Source organism: Elephas maximus, chromosome 21 (assembly GCF_024166365.1).
Source record: "Elephas maximus indicus isolate mEleMax1 chromosome 21, mEleMax1 primary haplotype, whole genome shotgun sequence".
NCBI classification, from domain to species: domain Eukaryota; kingdom Metazoa; phylum Chordata; class Mammalia; order Proboscidea; family Elephantidae; genus Elephas; species Elephas maximus.
Window position 1 is genome coordinate 74,030,957 of NC_064839.1, and position 13,132 is coordinate 74,044,088.

Sequence of the window (13,132 nt, forward strand, 5' to 3'; positions counted from 1 at the left end):
GCAAAAGACCTCTTTAAAGTGTTAAAAAGCAAAGATGTCACGTTGAAGACTAAGGTACTCCTAACCCAAGCCATGATGTTTTCAGTAGCCTCATATGCATATGAAAGCTGGACAATGAATATGAAGACTGAATTATGGTGTTGTGAAGAGTGTTGAATATACCACGGACTGCCAAAAGAATGAACAAATCTGTCTTGGAAGAAGTACAGCCAGAATGCTCCTTAGAAGCAAGGATGGTGAGACTATGTCTCACATACTTTGGACATGTCATCAGTAGGCACCAGTCTCTGGAGAAGGACATCATGCTTGATAGAGGGTCAGGAAAAAAGAGGAATACCCTCAATGAGATGGATTGACACAATACTTGCAGCAAATGGGCTCAAGCATAACAACAATTGTGAAGATGACACAGGACCAGACAGTGTTTTGTTCTGTTGTACATAGGGTGGCTATGAGTTGGAAATGCCTAGATGTCACCTAACAACAGCAAGAGCATCAAATTGTAACTGGATAATAGTAACAAGACCGAAACCTAGATGTATCTGTGTGAAATATTAGATCACTAAGAATAAAGAGAGATTTCCAGTGAAGCCAAGATGGTAATTAGTCAGAGGTACTAAGCCACCCTTCTGCAACAAAGACCCAGAAACTCATGTAAAACAGATACAGATGTCAGTCCTGGAAACCTGAATCTTAAACGAACGGATAAAGTAACATATTAGAAGACATTGAAAGAAGAAACAGAAAAAGGTGAAAAAGTAGAGATACGGAGGAAGGTTCCCATTCACCTAGCAGGACACAGTGTGGCCTTTTTGGAATAAAGCCAAAAATCCTGCAGAAGAATACAGAAAGACACCTTCATGGAATTTCCAATAGGAGATGGAGGTACAGCAGATGCACATAGAGCTAAATGAGACCACATTTGCTGGCTGCGGCTCAAGAAAGTGCCCTGACACTCACAAGTGGTAACCACTGGTAAATAGCAGCAAGAACCACTCCAGCTGGCAGCCACTCTGCTGGGAATCACAGTGCAATCCCAGCCTACTGCCCCCTCCTTCTAGCCCCATCCACTTCTCCCTTTGTCTTCCCGCCTCTCTTTTCCACAACGACCAAACACAATGCCCCCAAGAAGGACCAGCTTTGACCTCTGGAGCCCCCAGTGCATGCTCTGTGACATTTCCAGCCCTTCCCCACCACACTGCCCTCAGACCCACTGCGTCAGCCCCGGTTCTTACTGCAGACAAACGGCCCATTCCCTCCCCTCCCTCCCATCACAGGACCTCCTCTGCTGCACCAGAGCTGAGTAGCTGGCCCTGCCCCACCTGGACAAGGCGGTGAGAACGATCATGCCTACAGACGAGCAAGCAACAAAACATACATAGCTCACCCACCCAGACGTAACCAAATAAAACAAAAAAGCAGGATGAAATAGACAAACTTACAATCAATTAACAAAATAATACCTGAATGTATCAGAGACAACAGTACCAAAACATATAAATAAAACAGGATGGCTCTAGTAAGCTTCCAAAACAAAACATCAGATGACCTTCCAGCAGAAGAAATTACACTGGAACTACCTGATAGGGAATTCAAAAGTGTAATATTCAGGGCTCTCCAAGAGATTAGGAAAGAGATGAAAGGAAATGCAGACAAAACTAAGAAAAAATAGACAATATCTTGGAAACTACAGACAAAATCAATGAAAACACAAAGCGATGGAATAATTCAGGAAAATAATACAAGGACAAAATGTCAAAATAATAAAGAGGTATCATACAAAAGCAACAACTAGAAATTCAAAAGATAAACAATAAAATTGTAGAAACAGACAATGCAATAGAAGGTCTAAGGAGAAAATTTGAAACTATGGAAGACATAATCAGCAAAATTAAAGACAAATCCATGGATACCACTTTGGGGAAAAAATCAGAAAAAAGAATGAAGAAAACCTAAGAACTATGTGGTATACAATCAAGTGCAACAATGTGTGCATGATTGGAGTTTCGGAACAGGGAGAGAAAATGGAAAGTGCAGAGAAGATAACTGAAGTTTTGCTGGCAGAAATATTCCCTAATATCATGAAAGATGGAAAGCTGACAATCCAAGAAGTCCAATGAACCCCATACAAGATAGACCTCAAAAGAAAGCCACCAAAACATACCATAAACACACTTGCCAAAACCAAAGACAAAGAAAGACTCCTGAGAGCAGCTCAAGAAAGATGAAAAGTCACATACAAAGGGGAAAAAATAAGACTAAGCTCTGATTATTTGGCAGCAACCATGCAGGCAAGAAAGCAATGGGATGGCACATATAAAACCTTGAAAGAAAAAACATTAACAACCAAGAATAACATACTGTACAAAACTCTTGCTCAAGTACGATGGCAAAATTAGGACATTTCCAGATAAACAGGAGATAAGAAATATGTAAAAACTAAACTAAACTTACAAGAATTATCAAAAGGAGTCCCTTGATTAGAGAACAAACAGCATGAGACAACAACCTGAATCTAGGACACAGGAGAGCATCAGCCAGATACCAATGTAGGTAATGAATTCTCAAGGATAAAACAAAACTAAAAGATTTACAACAGGAACCAGAGGCTTCAATCTGTAAGTGACAACAACGTCAGAACAATGAAAGATGGAATAAATGGTGTAAGTATAGAACTTTCAAATACAGAGGAAGTCAAGGCAGTATCAAGTAATAAAAAACTGGTTCGAACTTAGAAAGATGGGGTAAATCTCAAGGTTCCCACAAAGAAAGCTAACAAACCTACTCATCAAAATAAAGAAGAAAAACATAAAATCTCAGTAAACACAAAATCTACAAAAATAAAGAAATGAAAAGAAATTCCACAGACAAAGGGAATTCAGCATAGGAGAGTAAGAACAAAGGAAATGTCAATATCACAAAAAAAGCACCACAAAATGACAGCAATAATCTCACACCTATCAATAATCACACTGACCGTAAAAGGCTTAAATGCACACATAAAGAGAAAGAGAGTGACAGAATGGGAAAAAAAAAAAAAAGAACCCATCAATATGCTGTGCACAAGAGACACAACTTAGAAACAGACATAAATATATTAAAAGTCAAAGGGTTGAAAAAATATAATAAGCAAATGACAACTAAAAAAGCGCAGGAGTGACACTGATAACACTAATCTCAGGTAAAATACACTTTAAAACAAAATCCACCATAAAAGGCAAGGAAGGACATTATATAATCATAAAAGAGAAGATCTACCATGATGACATAATCATAATAAATATCTACACACACAACAACAGGGCTCCAAAATACATAAAACAAACTCTACCAGCACTGAAAAGAGAAACTGACAGTGCCACAATAATAGCAGGACACCTCAACACAAAATTCTCTATAAAGAACAGAACATCTAGAAAGAAACTTAACAAAGTTACAGAAAAGCAAAAGGTCACGATCAACCAACTTGACCTCATAGACATATATAGAACATTCCACCCAACAGCAGCAATGTATACATTCTTTTCCAACACACAGAATGTTCTCCAGAATAGACCACATCTTAGGTCATAAAGCAACCCTCGACAAAATCCAAAACACTGAGATAATGCAAAGCATCTTCTCTGATCACAACGTCATCAAACTAGAAATTAATCACAGGAAAAGCAAAGCAAAAAAAAAAAAAAAAAAACGGGAATTGAATAACACCTTGTTTAAAAACCACTGGTTACTAGAAGAAATCAAAGACGGAATAAAAAAAAAAAAAACTCCTAGAATATAATGAGAAGGAAAACACATCACACCGAAACCTTTGTAACACAGCAAGTGCAGTGCTCACAGGCCAATTTACAGCAGTGGATGCACACATCAAAAAAGAAACGGATAAAATCAAAACATTAGCTTTACAAATAGAAAGAGAACAGCAAAAGAACTCCACGACCAAAAGGAAATAATAAAGATCAGAGCAGAAATAACTGAAATAAAGAATAGAAAAATAATAGAAAGAATCAACAAACCAAAAGTTGGTTCTTTGAAAGGATCAACAAAATCTGCAACCCGTTGGCCAAACTGGCAAAAAAGAAAGAGTAGAGGATACAAATAACCCAAATAAGAAATGAAATGGGAACATTACAAAGACCAACTGAAATAAAAAAAAAAAAAGGTAGTAACAGAGTACTATGAAAAACTACACTCCAATAAGTTTGGGAAAACCTAGAGGAAATGGACAAATTTCTAGAAACATACTACCCCAACTAGCACAAACTGAGGTTGAAAATTTGAACAGACCCATAACAAGGGAAGACAGAGAAAAGGTAATAATAATAAAAAAAAAAAACTCCCAGCAAAAAAAAGCCCCAGCCCAGATGGCTTCACTGGAGAATTTTACCAAACATTCAGAGAAGAGCTCACACAAGTACTACTCAAACTATTTCAGAATAAAGAAATGCAAGGGATACTTCAAAATCCATTCTATGAAGCTAGTATAACCCTGATACCAAAACCAGGCAAAGATACCAGAAAAAAAGAAAATTACAGACAAGTATCTCTCATGAATACAGATGCAGAAGCTCTCAACAAAATTCTAGCCAATAGAATTCAGCATCATATACAATAATAATAATAATAATAATTATAGACCACGACCAAGTGGGATTCACACGTTATGCAAAAGTGAACATTAGAAAATCAATGTAATTCACCACATAAATAAAACAAAAGAATCACATGATCATCTCAATCAACTCAGAAAAGGCATGTGATAAAGTGAAACATCCATTGGTGATAAAAACTCCCAATAAAATAGGAATAGAAGGGAAATTCTTCAGCATAATATAGGGCTTCTATACAAAACAAACAGCCAACATCATTCTCAATGGAGGGAGGCTGAAAACTTTCCCTCTGAGAATGGGAACAAGACAAGAATTCATTTTATCACCACTCCTATTTAACATTGTGCTGGAAATCCTAGCTAGAACAATAAGGCAAGAAAAGAAATAAAGAGCATCCAAATTGGTAAAGAAGAAGTAAATTATCCCTACTTGCAGATGATATATTATACGTAGAGAACCTAAAAGATTCTGCCAGAAAGCTACTGGAAATAATAGATTCAGCAGAGTTGCAGGATACAAGATAACATACAAAAATCAGTTGGATTCCTATACACCAATAAAGAGAACTATGAAAAGGAAATCAAGAAAACACCACCATTTATAATAACCATAAAATATAAAACAGTTAGGAATAAATCTAACCAAGGACATAAAAGACTTATATAAAGGAAACTACAAAACACTACTGTAAGAAACCAAAAGAGGCCTACATAAATGGAAAAACCTACCATGCTCATGGATAGGTAGACTCAACATTGTGAAAATGTCAATTCCACCCAAAGCAATCTACAAATACAATGCAATCCCGATCCAAATACCAACATCATTCTTTAATGGGATGGAAAAACTAATCATTAACCTTATAAGGAAAGACATTCCAGATAAACAAAGCATTATTGAAGAAGAGGAACAAAGTAGAGGCCTCACCCTGCCTGACCTCAGAAACTACTATGGTAGTCAAAACGTCTTCGTACTGGTATGATGACAGACACATTGACCAGTGGAACAGAATCAAAAACCTAGATGTAAATCCATCCACCTATGGTCACCTAATCTTCGACAAAGACCTAAAGTCCATCAAATGGGGTAAGACAGTCTTTTTAACAAACGATGCTGGCAAACTTCATGTCCATTTGTAAAAAAATGAAATAGGACCCATACTTCACACCATACACAAAAGCTAATTCAAAATGGATCAGAGATCTAAATACAAAACCAAAAATTGTGAAGATCATGGAAGAAAAATAGGTCAAATCTAGGGGGCCTAAATATGGTATAAACAGGGTACAAACCGTAACTAACAATACACAAAAAACAGAAGATAAGCTAGGTAACTGGGACCTTCTAAAAATTAAACATTTGTGTTTATAAAAAGACTTTACCAAAAGAGTAAAAAGAGAGCCTACAGACTGGGAAAAAAAATTTTGGCTATGACATATCTGACAAAAGTTTAATCTGCAAAATCCATAAGAAAACTCAACACCTCTACAACAAAAAGACAAATAATCCAATTAAAAAATTGGCAAAGGATATGAACAGATATTTCACTAAAGAAGACATTCAGGCACATGAGGAAATGCTCATGATCTCAGCTATTACAGAAATGCAAATCAAAACTACAATGAGATACTATCTCACCCCTACATTAATGACACAAATAAAAAAAAAACTGAAAAATGTTGGAGAGGCTGTGGGAGATTGGAACTCTTATGCACTGCTGATGGGAATGGAAAATGGTACAACCATTTTGGAAAAGACATGGCGTTTCCTTAAAAAGTTAGAAATAGAAATACCGTATGATCCAGCAAGCCCACTCCTAGGAATATATTCTAGAGAAATAAGAGCCTTCACACAAATAAACATGTGCATACCCATGCTCATTGCAGTATTATTCACAATACCAAAAAGATAGAAATAACTTAAGTGCTCATCAACAGATGAATGGATAAACAAACTATGGTAAATACACACAACGGAATACCGAACAATGATAGAGAACAGCGATGAATCTGGGAAACATCTCACAACATGGATGAATCTGGAGGCCATTATTCTGAGTGAAACAAGTTAATCACAAATGGACAAAGACTGTATGAGACCATTATTATAAAAACTCATGAAAAGGTTTACACGCACAAAGAAAAAATCTTTTAAAATTAGGTGGGAGGGGAAAGGTAGGAAGGAAAAACACAAAATAGCTAAGTGGAAACATTAGTGAAAGGTAAGACAGTATACTGGGGAAGTCAGCACAACTTGACCCAAGGCAAAGTAATAGAAGCTTTATAGGCACATCCAAACTCCTTGAGGGACTGAGTTACTGTGCCGTGGGCTGGGGACCATGGTTTTGGGGGACATCTAGCTCAACTGGCATAACATAGTTAATAAAGAAAATGTTCTACATCCTACTTTGGTGAGTAGTGTGTGGGGTTTTAAAAACTCATGAGTGGCCATCTAAGATATATCTACTAGTCCCACCCTGTCAGGAGCAAGGGAGAATGAAGAAGACCAAAGTCACAAGGGAAAGATTAGTCCAAAGGACTAATGGACCACAACTACCACAGCCTCCACCAGACTGAGTCCAGAACACCTACATGGTACCTGGCTACTAGCATTGACTGCTCTGACAGGGATCACAATAGAGGTTCCTGGACAGAGTGGAAGAAAAATCTAAAACAAAACTCAAACTCACACAAAAAAAAGACCAGACCTACTGGTCTGACAGACTGAAAATACCCTGAAAGCATGGCCCCCGGACACCCTTTTAACTCAATACTGAATTCAGTTCTAATGTTCACCCTTCAGCCAAAGATCAAACAAGCTTATAATACAAACAATAACACACATAATTTAACCACGTATGTGAGACTAAATGGGAACACTAGTCCAAAAGCAAAGACAAGGAGGCAGGAAATGACAAGAAAACTGAACAAATGGAAATGGGGAACGCGAGGTCGAGAAGAGGAGAGTGCTGACACATCCTGGGTTTGGCAACCAATGTCACAAAACACTTTGTGTATTAATTGTTTAATGAGAAAATAATTTGCTCTGTAAACTTTCACCAAAAGCACAATAGAAAAAAAAAAAAAAAAGAGAAAAACCTAAAAATCCCTAGATAGAAACAGTCACCTACCAAGAATCAATGTGATAGCTGCCATCAGAATTTTCATCAGCAACATGTAGCAACGTCTTCAAAGCTCTGAGGGAAATTCATTTTTAATTCAGGATTTCATGTTTGCCAAGATATTTGTCAAATATGAAAGCGAAATAGAAAGCATTTTTTATTACACGAAGAATGATAAAAACTCCCAATTATCCAGTCTAAACAACCTAAAATATGTTGTTCTTTGCTGTTAGGTGCTGTCAAGCCAGTTCCAACTCATAACGAGCCTATGTACAACAAAATGAAACACTGCCCAGTCCTGTGACATCCTTAACAATCTTTGCTAAGCTAGAGTCCATCATTGCAGCCACTGTGTCCATCCATCTCGTTAAGTGTCTTCCTCTCTTTCGCTGACCTTTACTTTATCAAGCGTGATGTCCTTCTCTAGGGACTGATCCTTTCTGATTAGCTGTCCAAAGCAGATGGGACGAAGTTTCATCATGCTTGCTTCTAAGCATTCTGGCTGTATTTCTTCCAAGACAAATTTGTTTATTCTACTGGTAGTCCGTGGTATATTCAGTATTCTTCACCAACACCATAATTCAAAGACATCAATTCTTCTTCAGTCTTCCTTATTCATTGTCCAGCTTTTGCACACATCTGAAGCCATTGAAAACACCATGGCTTGGGTCAGGTGCACCTTAGTCCTCAAAGTAACATCTTTGTTTTTCTTAACACTTTAAAAAGAGGTTTTTTGCAGCAGACATGCCCAATGCAGTGCGTCGTTGGATTTCTTGGCTACCGCTTCCAGGGGTGTTGATTGTGGGTCCAAGTAAAATGATATCCTCTACAGCTGTCTTCTCTCCATTTATCATGATGTTGCTTATTGGTCCAGTTGTTAGGACTTATTGTTTTCTTTTATGTTGAATTTTAATCCAACTGAGGGCTGCAGTCTTTGATCTTCATCAGTAAGTGCTTCAAGTCTTCTTTGCTTTCAGCAACCAAGGTTGTGTCATCTGCATAGCACAGGTTGTTAATGAGTCTTCCTCCAATCCTGATGCCACATTCTTCTTCATATATTCCAGTTTCTCAGATTATATGCTCTGCATACAGATTAAATAAGTAAGGTAAAAGGATACAACCCTGATACACACCTTTTCTGATTTAAAAAAAATGTAGTTTCCCTTTTTTCTGTTCGAAAAAATGCCTCTTGTTCTATGTACAGGTGCCTCATGAGCACAATTAAGAGTTCTGGAATTCCCATTCTTTGCAATGTTATTCATAATTTGTTATGATCCAAACAGTCGAATACCTTTGCATAATTAATAAAGCACAGGTAAACATCTTTCTGGTATTCTCTGCTTCAGCCAAGATCCATCTGACATCAGCAATAATATTCCTCATTCCATGTCCTCTTCTGAATCTGACATGAATTTCTGGCTGTTCCCTGTCAATGTACTACTGCAACTGCTTTTGCATGATTTTCATCAAAATTTTGTGTGTGATTTTAAAGATATTGTTTGATAATTTCTGCACTGTGTGGGGTCACCTTTTTTTGGAATGGGCACAAATATGGGTCTCTTCCAGTCGGTTGACCAGGTAGCTGTCTTCCAAGTTTCTCTGACATTTCATCCATTTGTTGAAGCATCACAATTGGTATTCTGTCAATTACTGAACACTTGTTTTTGCCAATGCCCTCAGGGCAGTTTGAATTTCTTCCTTCATTACCATTGGTTCTTGATCATATGCTACTTCCTGAAATGGTTGAACACTGACCAATTATTTTTGGTAGAGTGACTCTGTGTGTTCCTTCCATCTTCTTTTGATGTCATTTACTATTTTCCCCGTAGAATCCTTCAGTGTTGCCACTTGAGGCTTGAATTTTTCTTCAGTTCTTTCAGCTTGAGAAATGCCGAGTGTATTCATCCCTTTTGGTTTTCTGTCTCCAGGTCTTTGCACATGTCATTATAATACTTTAGTCTGTCTTCTTGAGCCACCCTTTGAAATCTTCTATTCAAATCTCTTACTTCATCGTTTCTTCCTTGTGCTTTATCTATTCTATGTCCAAGAGAAAACTTCAGAATCTCTTCTGACATCCATTTTGGTCTTTTCTATCTTTCCTGTCTTTTCAATGACCTCTTGCTTTCTCCATGTATGATATCCTTGATGTTATACCACAACTCGCCTGATCTTCGGAGATTAGCTTTCAATGACTCAAATCTATTCTTGAGATGGTCTCCAAATTCAGGTGAGATATATTCAAGGTCGTGCTTAGGCTTTTGGGGACTTCTTTTAATTTTCTTCAGTTTCAACTTCAACTTGGTTATGAGCAATTGATGGTCTGTTCTGCAGTCAGCCCCTGGCCTGGTTTTGACTGATGATATTTAGCTTTTCCATCATCTCTTTCCACAGGTGTAGTCTATTTGATTCCTGTGTATTCCATCAGATGAGGTCCACGTGTATAATTGCTGTTTATGTTATTGATAAAAGGTAGTTGCAGTGAAGAAGTTGTCGGTCTTGCAAAATTGTATTATGCAATCTCTGGCATCATTTCTATTACTAAGGCGGTATTTTCCAGCCACTGTTCCCTTTTCTTTGTTTCCAACTTTCACATCCCAATCACCAGTAATTATCATTGCATCTTGATTGCATGTTTGATCAATTTCAGACTGCAGAAGTTGGTAAAAATCTTTAATTTTTTCATCTTTGGCATTAGTGGTTGGTGCATAATTTTTTTTTTTTTTGCTTCCCTCTTCTTTTTTTTAAAAATAATTTTTATTGTGCTTTAAGTGAAAGTTTACAAATCAAGTCAGTCTGTCACACATAAGCCTATATACACCTTACTACATACTCCCATTTACTCTCCCCCTAATGAGTCAGCCCGCTCCCTCCCTCCAGTCTCTCCTTTCGTGACGGTTTTGTCAGTTTCTAACCCTCTCTACCCTCCCATCTCCCCTCCAGATGGGAGACACAAATTGGTGCATAAATTTGAATAATAGTAGTATTAACTCATCATCCTTGCAGTCATATGGGTATTATCCTGTCACTGACAGCATTGTACTTCTGGATAAACCTCAAAATGTTATTTTTGACGATGAATGAAAAGACATTTCTCTTCAATTTGTCATTTCCGGCATATTAGACAATATGGTTGTCTAATATAAAATGGCAATACTAGTCCATTTCAATTCACTAATGCCTAGGATATCAATGTCTATGCAATCCATTTCATTTTTGACAATTTCCAATTTTCCTAGATTCATACTTTACACATTCCACTTTCCTATTTTTAATGGATGTTTGCAGCAGTTTCTTCTCATTTTGAGTCATTCCACATCAACAAAAGAAGGTGCCAAAAGCTTGACTTCATCATCGTCATTAAGGTCTACACTGCTTTGAGGAGCCAGCTCTTCCCTAGTCACATTTTGAGTGCATTCCAACCTGAGGAGTTCATCTTCTGGCAGTATACCAGACAAAGTTCCACTGCTATTCATAATGTTTTCAGTGGCCAATTTTTTCAGAAGTAGACCTCTAGTTCCTTCTTCCTAGTCTGTTATTATCTGTAGGCTTCTCTGAAATCTTCCCACCATGAATGACCTTTTGTATTTGAAAAACTGGTGGCATAGCTTCCAGCATCACAGCAACACTCAGCCACCAATGTATGACAAACTGATAGACTAGTGGTGGACTTTAAGATATACTATAGCAAAATGAAGGAGAAAATCAAGGAAAAAAAAATAGCGTTAAGGAGAGAAGAGTACAGTGATGGGAAGTTCCAGGATGACAGTCGTATGGCACACTGGTGAAAATCTTGTTTTCCCACATTTTAGAAATGGAAGCCTTGGAAAGAAAAATACAGGATAGGTATATCCAAAGGAAGCTGCAAGAAATATGACTGAGAAAGAAGAAACATAAGATATAGGAAAGGAATAATTAGAAAGTCCAGAAAAAACAAAAAAGCCATGTAAGACAATCAGGGTATAGATATAAAGCTAATTAAAATTTAAGATAATTTTAAGAACAAAAATTTGAATGACTATATAAAAAAAGAGAATTGTTTTGACTTTGATCAAAGAAATGTCTCTTTCAAATGACCCAGGAGTTGATGACATTGGACCTAAAATGAAGAAAATGTAATCCTGTCACATTACTTGGCTCTGAAGAGAGCAACATTTATGTAGTCACAGTAATTTCAATACTGTTTTATTGGTTTTCCACTTTTTAAGTAAACCTATAGGTAAAACATAAAGATAGTGTAGTTACAGAACAGAATACAAATACTATCAACTTGATAGCGTAAAGGAATAGCCAAAAGACTCTGGGAGGTATTTTGGGGAGATAAAAGGAGACAAGGATATGACTAGCACAGAGAAACTGGAGGTATCTAAATAAACCGGAATATAAAAATAGGAGTTTTAATATATCTTTTAAAATTATAATACATGAGAAATAGAAGAAAAATAATAACTATTGAATATGTCTGCAGGAGAGGGAAAGGAAATTGTGGTGGAATGAAATGAGCTAGAACTTTCTTTTCTGTAGCAGAAAATCAGATGTTTTCTAAATTCCATGAACATCATTCTTGAGATTTTTTAATAACTAAGTAACATTCTTAAAACAAGGTGTAACTGCTGTGTTCAAAATATTTTAATGGCATCCACAAATTTGAGCAAACATTCTGAGTGGAGATAATTTAAGTTTAAATATCAATTTGAGACACAGGGTTAAATGGCAAAATACTAAAGGAATGATTATGCTATGGTTACATAAAACATTTAGTTTAATATTTCTAAAATCTTCTTATGTTTAGTAGGCTAACAACTATGACAACTTGGATATTTCTAATGAGGATCTAATAGTCCTATAGGTGTCATCGAATTAATAGCTAAATTTTCAAAATCTAATTTTGGGATCATAGAGAATAAAAAATGTCCTGGCATATTTATAGGATATGTAGGTGGCCTGAAGTTTATTCAAAGCTGAGCTGAGTGGTTCTTTGTGAAGAATATATCCTGGGTCTGTCCTTTATTAGTTGTGTGGCCTTGGGCAAGTACTGAATCTTTCTTTACTTCAATTTCCTCATCTGTAAAACAGTAATAATATCAGCTCCAACCTAAGAATGATTGTGATAGCAAGATGAGTTAATTATCAAAAAATTCTTCCAAGATTTTCTGACACAAAATAAACCCTCAGTCTGTGTTAGTTATTATCATCAACCTAGAAAAAAAAAAAAAAAGGGACAAGATTTCAAGAGATCGATCTAGGAATAAAGTAAGTACATGGAGGGCAGTAGTTCTGTGTCATGACAGCTACTTGATCCAGTTTGAAACTAGCCCTCTGGATGCAAGTATGCATGAGAGAGAGAGAGAGAGAACTGAAATTTTAAAATTAAGAGAAATTTTTCCAAAGCATTTAAAACAAT